Raw genomic sequence first — 9,869 nt, 5'->3', positions numbered from 1 at the left:
GTTGGGTGAAGCACAGTTCCATCTGAATATACTGTATCTGGCTTTTACTTAATGATGTTTTTTCATACACTAAATATTATTATAAGTATATATATATATATATATATATATATATATATATATATATATATATATATATACACTTTTTTAAATTATTAGTTAGTTTAATATGTGTAATGACAATGCTCTTACCATAAACATCTATAATCACTAATGTTTTTATCTGCAAACAATGGGATCGAATAGTCTTGAGAGAGAGAGAGAGAAGGAGAGCAGAGAGGCAACAGAGAGAGGGAAATTAGGATTATTAAGTGGAATTATTGTTACATGAATTTTTTAAGACAGATACAAATACAAAGAGACATATGTTGAAAAGCATAAAAAAAATGTTTGCCTTAAATGGTATGCTCAGATTTTTCACTGAGCTCATATAAGCTGCATGTTGAATAAATGAAGCCTGCCATTTGTAACATAGAAATAATAATACTAATAAATAAATAAATAAATAAATAAATAAATAAATAAATAAATAAATAAACATTCATACACATTTTATCTGACATTTCATGTTCCATCACTGACCTGTAGCTGGCTTGTAGTCCAAGCACTGGAGCACCACTATTTCTACCAACACCAGGTCAGTCCTGTTGCTAAGGCAACCAGAGCCCATTAAAATGGCATGTGCACACAACGGGACTACAGGGAATAAAGCTTTTGAAGCTTTTCACTCTTTATTCATTAACTCTTAGTTTTGTAGCTTCTACTAAAGGAAAATAGAATGGAATAGAGATATATGCTCCATGTATTCCATCCTCATAATGTAAAAATCTACTCTGTGTCTGAGAAAACCGTTATTGAAAGGAGTTAAAGGGAAAAAATTTTAAGGTCTATGAGGCACAGGCACATCAGAAGCAGTGAAGGATGCTGAAAGATTCGACAGAATGCTTGTTAACACTGTTATTCAAACAAATATTGCCTTTCCTCCTGCTTGTGCTTTCTCCTTTGTATGCTTTTGCACACTTGTAAAGTAACACAAGTAACACTTCATTACTGTACTTAAGTAATTTTTTTGTCTACTTTCTACAATCAAAAGGTATAAACAACTTGTACTCTCTACTAAACTACATTTATGATTTAATCTATGTACATTTTACTTATATTTTACCTACATTTTAATTGACACTGATTGTTACCAATTACATTTTGCTCCTCTGTTGAGGTGTCATTAACGCTCAACACTCCCCTTTATAGGACTGTGGTAAAACCTGCGATGTTGTCTGGTTTAGAGACAGTAGCATTGAGTAAAAGACAGGAGGTGGAGCTGGAGGTAGCAGAGCTGAAGATGTTGAGGTTTTCATTGGGAGTGATGACGATAGACAGGTTTAGAAACACGTTTAGTAGAAGGACAGCGCATGTAGGATGTTTTGGAGACAAGGTGAGGGAGGCGAAATTGAGATGGTTTGGACGGAGCCACCAGGAAGGAGGAAAAGAGGAAGACCAAGGAGGATGTTTATGGATGTGGTGAGGGAAGACATGCAGGTAGTTTGTTTGAAAAAGGCAAATGTAGGGGACAGGGTGGTATGGAGACGGATGATTCACTGTGGCAACCCCTAATGGGAGAAGCCGAAAGAAGGAGACTTTTTCTAAAATATTTTTTTGTCCATTTTATTTGTCCATTGAATACTAATGGCTTTTCTACCTTCTAGGCTCTTCTACCCTTTCTGAAAGATTGCTTTACTACTTTGTCTTTTTGTACTATTAGTTTGAGCTTTGTTTTATTCTGACATGTTAAAGAAGCTGTTGTGTTGATTTTAATGTTGTAAAAACAGTGTTTAAGTGTCCAAATTGATTTACATTTTAGGAAATAAAACCTCACAACCTAACTGTTTTTGGCTTTTCACTAACAGGTGTCATGGTGTTGAGAACTAGTGCCTCTTTGAGCCTATGTTCAGTATGAATCAAATACTCAAGCACTTTTCAAATCAGATACTCAAATACTTATACTCAAGTCATATAGGAATTGAGGAATTTTAACTAAGTTTTGCAGTGAGGTATCAATACTTTTACTCGAGTATGATTTTAGGTACTATTTACACCTTTGCATTCTCAAATAACATTTTGGATTTGATGATCTAAAACATCATTAAAGGTGTAACAATGGAGTGTATAACAGCTTTTTTTTACATTTTACCTGAAGTTACATTAGATGGACATAGGTTATTTTAAAAACATCCCATTCCACATCGAGTTCCTGATTTGTTCTTATAATAAACTCAAGTCATTGTTCACTTTCTTCCTCCCTTCTTTCACAACAATTTCTCTTTTTTTTCTTTTGGCATCATCGTGCGTTTTAAAATCACCATCGGTGGATGCCCGCTATTTTTTCATGCCCGGTTGTTTTCAGCGTGACGAATGATTCGCATTTCCTGTTGACATTCCGAGTGAGCTGCAGGTGAAACGTCAGAGGAACCTTATTCATATTTATGATGTGGTGCGGCCCGGTTCAGTGGGAGCGCGTCTGATTTGATATAAAGAATTTCATTGGTTCATCTGGACCCGTTCGGCAATTTCATTGGTCTAATGCAGTGGTGTCCAATCTTTTCCACAAAGGGCCGGTGTGGGTGCAGGTTTTTATTTCAACCAATCAAGGGAACACCTGATAGTTGTTGAAAATGTTAGGTTCAGACCGGTAGAATTTGGTGTTGCTCTTGCATGGTTGGAATGAACACCTGCACCCACACCGGCCCTTAGTGGAAAAGATTGGACACTCGTGGTCTAATGTTATGGGGCTCAGTTTTCTGGCTTGAAGCTTGTAAAAGCGGAAAAAAAAACCCAGGAAAATTCCATAAATTAGCCGCTTCATTGTTTAAGCTGCGGGGTTCGGGGTAGCGGCTTATAGTCCGGAAAATACGGTACATTCTTATTGCCGCATTATCTGTTTTATATGTTGAAAGTGCTTTGCAAATAAAAATGAATTGAATTGAAATGAATTGATTTAAACCATAACTTCATGGAGCTGACTTTCTGCACATGGACTCCAACTCTGTCGTAACAGTTTGGGAAAGAACCACATATGGCTGGAAAAGTCAGACATCCAAATACTTTTGTCCATATATTGTAGGTGTCACAAAGCCACTGTTAACCACAATACAAAGTTAAACCAAAACAGTCTGTTGTTCAGCTTGAAAAAGTGAGTAACATAGATATATATATTAAAACTTGTTACTTTCTAATAGGAAATTTAAAATAGGAAATGCGTTTGCAAAGAGAAGAGGTAGTGAAGGTGATTTAAATTATTAAATATTTCTGGGGTCAACTGTGCAAAGTGATGAAGAATGTGTTAGAGAAGTGAAGAAAAGAGTGGAGGCAGAGTGAAGTGGATGGAAAAGAGTTTCAGGAGTGATTTGCAGTGAAAAGAGTGAAGGGGAAAGTTTTTCAGACAGTGGTAAGACCTGCTATGTTATACGTTTTCGAGACAGTGGCATTGACTAAGAAAAGACAGGAGGGCGAGCTGGAGTTGAAGATGACGAGGGCGTAATGAAGAAGGACAGGATTAGAAGCGAGTTTATTAGAGGTACCGTGCAGGTGGGATGGTCTGATTATGTGCAGAAAAGGGACATGGGGAATATCGGTAAAATAATTCTGCGGATGGAGCTGCCAGGCCAAGGAGGAGGTTTATAGATGTGGTGAGGAAAAAAACGGATGATCCACTATGATGACCTCTAATGAAAGCAGCCGAAAGAAGAAGACTTTTGGTTAGGAAATAGCAGATTCTAATAAACATACCGTAATTTCCGGACTATAAAGCGCACCCTTGTATAAGGGAATTTTACAAATATTTTTATTTTTTAACATAAATAAGCCGCACCTGTCTATAAGCCGCCGTGTCTACACTGAAACTAATGAACTTTACACAGGCTTAACTGAAAGACAGTGTCTGTTACACGGTGTAACGGGTGAAATATGTTGTGGCTCCTTTAAGAGCAGAGCGGCATTTTGGGAATAGCACGTCACTGCATTCTTCCGGTATTACTGTGTGTGTGTGTGTGTGTGTGTGTGTGTGTGTGTGTGTGTGTGTGTGTGTGTGTGTGTGTGTGTGTGCGCGCTTATTATTTTCTGATGCTCATTTCTTTGACTAACCCGTAACGCTGTTGCCAAAAATAAAAAAGCATGCGTTTTGGAAACCTGTCTGTGCTTATATGATTTCTGTTGCAACTGGAGTTAGTGAGCTCTCCCTTCACCCAGACTCAATGCACTACAACGGCTTGTATCTAAACAGTAGCCTACCAAGAAAGTCATTGTTCACTGTCTTCCTCCTTTCTTTTACAACTACTGTATTTCTCTGGAGAGTTTATCTTTTGTCAGCGTCCTGCGCCACCGGTGAAGTTTTTCTCCCGAAGCCGTGCAGCTCAGAACACAGGTGAGGTGCGTTTTTTTCGTTTCCATTCGGAAATTTCATTGGTATAATGTTATGGGGCTCAGTTTTTTGGCTTGAATTTGTGAAACCGGGAAAAACCCAGGAGAAATCCATAAATTAGCCACTTCGTTGTTTAAGCCGCGGGGTTCAAAACGGGAAACAGCGGCTTATAGTACGAAAAATACGGTAGCTGACTGAAGGAAGTAGTAGTCGGCGCTGCAATAAGCGCCATTGTCTCTTTACTTTTGTGCAGGAAAGGACAAAGCCGGCTGTACTTCCTCAAAAGGCTGGTGTCCTTTAACCCTCTGTCTGAGGGTGTGTTTGGCCCCTTGAGAGATTTTGAGATGCTCTTACATTTGGCAAAAAGCTGCTGCAGATGTTCTATCAGAATGTTGTGGCGAGTGCTCTCTTCTATGTGGCGGTGTGCTGGGGATGCAGCATCAAGAAGATCAAGAGGTGTCCACCTCATGCCTTGACTAATTGGTGAGGAAGTCTGGCTCGGTTGTGGGCTCAGAGCTGGACAGCCTAACATCAGTGGCAGAGAGACGGGCGCTGAGCGCTCCTGAAAGGCTGCTGTCACTGCCTTGCTCCAGTGACATACTGAAAAAGTTGTTCCTTCCCCGTGCCGTGCGGGTCTTTAATTCTACTCCTCCAAGGGGGGAGTGGGGAGGTGGGTTGCTGCCTTGTTGACTTTCCTCATTGTTCTGAACATCCTCAGCCGTTCTGCACTTCACACTGTATACTATGCACATTGACACTAAGTCGACAGGACTTTCCACAGACACCTGCACAGACTCAACAAACACTCAGTATTAATATTATTATTATTATTTTTTTCTTCTTTCTTGAACGCACCTATAAATCTTTTGTATATTGAAGTATTATTTCATGCCTTATTGCCTATGTTTGTCGATACTGCTGGAAGCTGTACATTTCCTATTGGGTCGAATAAAGTATCTTTCTATGTATCTCTCTATGTATCTATACTGTAATTGTAGCTTGATGCATACGTTTTTATATTATTTGGTGAACAAAATCCATCAGATTTATAACTCTAGAGCAAAAACTTTCAAAACACCAATGCTCCAAATCAATCACTGATTACCTGACAAAATAAACTTTGTCTCAACCTTAAGCAAAAAAAAATTGAAACATTTAAGTGCAAGCATCCAAATATAAATCCACTACAGTTATGGAAACATTTAAATTAACATGAACATTCATCCACCACCAAGCAGGAGTGTTGCATTAAATAAAAAAGCCTGATATAATTATTATAAAAATCTCAACTATACAAAAAAACTTTTTTTTGTAACTACATGGCAATAGTGTATGAAAAAGTATGTATGAATGTATGTATGAGTATAAATCATCACTGCAAGACATTTTCAGTTCAAATGGTTTGTGACATCTCGAGTATATCTCTAGGGCTGATGATTAATGTTTGCTTGTGTCATTTAAGTGCATGAAGATAATCATAAAAAAGTGCTAAACATGTTCTCAGAACCAATGAGAATGTGCATTATTTCGCAGAAGTCCTTGACATTCAGGATTCCATGCAAATGTTGAAGCCCACACAATAGTTTGCAGGATATAAATTCAAGAATGCTGCACCATTATAAACCTGTAAATATCCCAATCAGATAAGGCCACTGTAGGATTCTTGGATTTCCAGTGTTTTGACATTTGCAATACATAATTCAAACATTTGGTCACTGAGAATAAAACAATGAAACATTGAATATTAAGATTAATTCCATTTTAGGGAGGGATTGAGGGTAAAGGGCCTTGCACAAGGGCCCAGCAGTGGCAGCTTACCATTACTAAAGCAAGAAACCCAATGAATACAATTCAACAAGTTTTCTTTCACTGCAGCTACATCTGCACTGCCTGCATACATCATCTATAGCCAAAGCATCAACATCCCAGCCAACATTGTCATGTGGGCCCCATGTGGGTTTTTGATGGGCTGTCCTTGGGCCCTGCATGGGCAACCCAAATGGGGCCCAGAGAAATTTGTCCATCGGCTCCACATAGGCCCCATGTGTGTTAGCCCAGAAGGGCGACTGATGGGTCCATGGTGGGCTCTAAGTGGGGCCCGTGTAGCTGTTCTTTATATGGGCCCATTTGGGTCCCAAATAGGTGTTAAAAATGGGGCCAATGTGGGCTACATGTGGGCCCCTTATGGGACCACAGTGGGTGAGAATTGGGTCCCATTTATTAATTTCATCATTGATTTCTGTGGGTGAACTTAATGTGTACTTAATCTTACTATGGAAAATCCACTGTCAAACCATTCTAACCTCAGTAACAATGTAAAACTGTGCCTGACCAAACAAATAACTAATATTAGTTGATTTTATGTGCTGCTGTAGCAGCTGTTCCTCTGCGTTGTGTTAATTTTTGATGGTAAATAAGGATTTTCCACACAAAAGCTGGTTTGGCGGGAAGATTTATTTTCTGTGCCTCTCTCTGTGTAGCAAAACATATAACCAGACAGGCACTGTTATCTGCAATTCTCATTTAGTCTGCCTCTCTCCTCTAGTGCCATTGCGGGAAAGAGCAGAGTAACACAAACACTCACACTTTACAAAACACATTATATAAAATTAATTCACAACCATATAATTATCAAAGAAATATGCAACAGCATTGTAATTATTAGGTAGAAATATACAACAGTATTATTGTCTCATAGATACCAATTGACATACCTGTGTAGCAAAACATATAACCAGACAGGCACTGTTATCTGCAATTCTCATTTAGTCTGCCTGTTAACCACAAAATGTATATTAAGTACACCAGGTAATTACCAACAGAACTCACAATAAATGCAGAGTATAATAGATATCAATAAACTAGGATTTATCGTTAGTGTGCCCCGAAAATACACGTAACCATTACTTATTTGAGATGTTAGCCGCTTAGCTGCTAACACATCTCTCACACGCAACGCACACGCCTCATTGCAATCTCACAATGCTCTGCTCACTTGTTAACAATACTCAAACTACATTTACCACATTAAAACTTGAACTAATGGTCAAATATAACATCACATAGAATACTCTCACATTTAATCATTTAAACATAACATGAACACTTATAACACTGTTTAACACCAGAGAAACCGGGCTCATGAAATCGTACCTCTCTCCTCTAGTGCCATTGCGGGAAAGAGGACGAACTGCTAATTGCGCTGCGAATTGAACCACTCACTACGTATGACGTGAGCTGGCGTACATACCTTATTTAATAAAAGCCCGTAAAGATTTCAAAATAAAATACCCCAAAACAGATGGTAATAAAAACAAATAATATAATAAAAAAAAATAACAAAAATTATAATCTGGTGTAACAACATATCCCTGCTACACTGCTATATGTTTAAAATTACATGGTTGAGTATTTGAACTGTGAAAAATAAATGACTACAACTCAGAATGTGTAAATCACATTTAATTTAAATTAATTCAAGTAAAAAAACAGGAAACAGGAATAACAGAATTACTAAAGTGGAATAGTTCACTGGTGGGTCTATGCAGATTCCTCGGCTGCACACCTACAAAACAGTAAAGAAAGAAAAGACAGAAAAGGCAATTTAGTACATTTTAAAATACAACCATTCACAGCAGCATCTAAAAAAACATGCATCAATTAAGACATATCCTAGAATTTTATCAGTGAATTGTTCCCACCTCTGCCTCGTACAGTAATAACTCATGCCAGGGGCCCAGTCATGGAATCCAAAACTTATGAATGTAACAATTAAAATATCAACCTTGCATCTGAACTTGACTTTTAAACGAATATTTGGCCATTGCCAAAAGCCAGTGATTGAACAAGGATTCTGATCAGCTGAAAAATGTAAGTTACACCTCGGATCACTGTGGCCCAGAAAGTTCAACGCACTGCAACTGAAGAAAACATATGCAAATAGAAAAACACCAGCAAATTATGAAAACATCTTCATCAGTTAACCAACACGTGCTGCAAATCCTCACAACGCAACTAAATACAGAAATGTCCTGCAAATCCTCACAACACAACCAAACACAGAAACACGCTGCAAATCCTCACAACACAACCAAACACAGAAACACGCTGCAAATCCTCACAACACAACCAATTCATTTGCACTGCAAAAAGCACAGACCACAAAATAAATGTTTCATGGGGACCCCAACAGGTGATGACCCTGGGACTGCTTGTTCAGTGTCTATTCATAAGTGGTGGTGTTGATGATCTGAAAGGTGAGTTTTTTTGTTTATTTTAACATCCTGATCATGATTCCAGGCTTTGCCAGTTAACATAACGCTTTACAGTTAATTGTGTATTTCATCAGATTATTTAGGATAATAATATCCAAAAGGCCAAGGAATCATAAACAAACAATGTTAAAATAAACAAACAACTCACCTTTCAGGTCATGGACACACATCAACACCACTGACGAATAGACATTAAACAATAAGCAGTCCCAGACAGGTGTGTCACTTGTTGTGGTCCCCTTGAAACATTTATTTTGTGATCTGTGCTATTTGGTTGTGTTGTGAGGATTTGCAACGTGTTTCTGTGTTCGGTTGTGTTGTGAGGATTTGCAGCATGTTTGGTTGTGTTAGGATTTGCAGCGTGTTTCTGTGTTCGGTTGTGTTGTAAGGATTTGCAGCGTGTTTGGTTGTGTTGTGAGGATTTGCAGCGTGTTTCTGTGGTTGGTTGTGTTGAGGATTTGCAGCGTGTTTGGTTGTGTTGTGAGGATTTGCAGCATGTTTCTGTGTTCGTTTGTTGAGGATTTGCAGCGTGTTTCTGTGTTTGGTTGTGTTGTGAGGATTTGCAGCGTGTTTCTGTGTTCGGTTGTGTTGTGAGAATTTGCAGCATGTTTCTGTGTTTGGTTGTCTTGTGGGGATTTGCAGCGTGTTTCTGTGTTTGGTTGCATTGTGGGGGTTTACAGCACGTGTTGTCAAACTGATAACGTTTTTTTATTTTTTTATTTGCTGGTGTTTTTTTCTATTTGAATGTGTTTTCTTCAGTTGCAGCATGTTGAGCTCTCTCAGCCACTGTATAGGATGCCTTGAGGATAAGTAATTTATAAGATATTTTTTCGTTTCAGGGTAGAGTATTCCTTTAATTAAACAGAGGCAAAAACAGTGACCGGGAAAATATTAATTGTGCAGCCCTAGCTATAGGTTATATGACTTACACTTCCGGCTGTACTGCCCTCCGATCATGATCCCGCTGGGCTCTCAAAGCACGGTTGCCTTCTCTGTCTCTTGCATTTGTGAACCATTTACCAAGCGAAGTCTCCAGCTCTTTCTTACTGACAGTTTTCAGCAAACGGTTCTGCTTCAGGCTACCTGTAAAGCAAAAACATTTTTATAAAGTGGAGCATGCTACTTCATCAACCATGTATAAAACATGCAAGTTACATGAGCATAAGACTATCATAACT

General features: G+C 38.5%; 2 long non-coding RNA genes across 3 annotated transcripts; both read right to left on the bottom strand.

The window, feature by feature from the left end:
* Positions 1 to 6,853: 6,853 nt before the first annotated feature.
* On the bottom strand, positions 6,854 to 7,779 carry LOC124401656. Of its 2 annotated transcripts, none has more exons than XR_006928600.1 (3): positions 7,571 to 7,779; positions 7,132 to 7,191; positions 6,854 to 6,958 (listed from the first exon to the last, which is right to left on the bottom strand). It is a non-coding gene; the product is annotated as an uncharacterized LOC124401656 (long non-coding RNA). The 2 variants fall into 2 exon arrangements; XR_006928599.1 differs by having other exon boundaries at positions 6,854 to 6,889; positions 7,571 to 7,764.
* An 85-nt stretch (positions 7,780 to 7,864) lies between these two features.
* On the bottom strand, positions 7,865 to 9,869 carry LOC124401658. The gene is made up of 2 exons (XR_006928602.1): positions 9,621 to 9,869; positions 7,865 to 7,982 (listed from the first exon to the last, which is right to left on the bottom strand). It is a non-coding gene; the product is annotated as an uncharacterized LOC124401658 (long non-coding RNA).

The sequence above is a fragment of the Silurus meridionalis genome, chromosome 18 (assembly GCF_014805685.1).
Source record: "Silurus meridionalis isolate SWU-2019-XX chromosome 18, ASM1480568v1, whole genome shotgun sequence".
Lineage (NCBI taxonomy): Eukaryota > Metazoa > Chordata > Actinopteri > Siluriformes > Siluridae > Silurus > Silurus meridionalis.
This window is presented reverse-complemented; position numbering and strand designations above follow the sequence as displayed.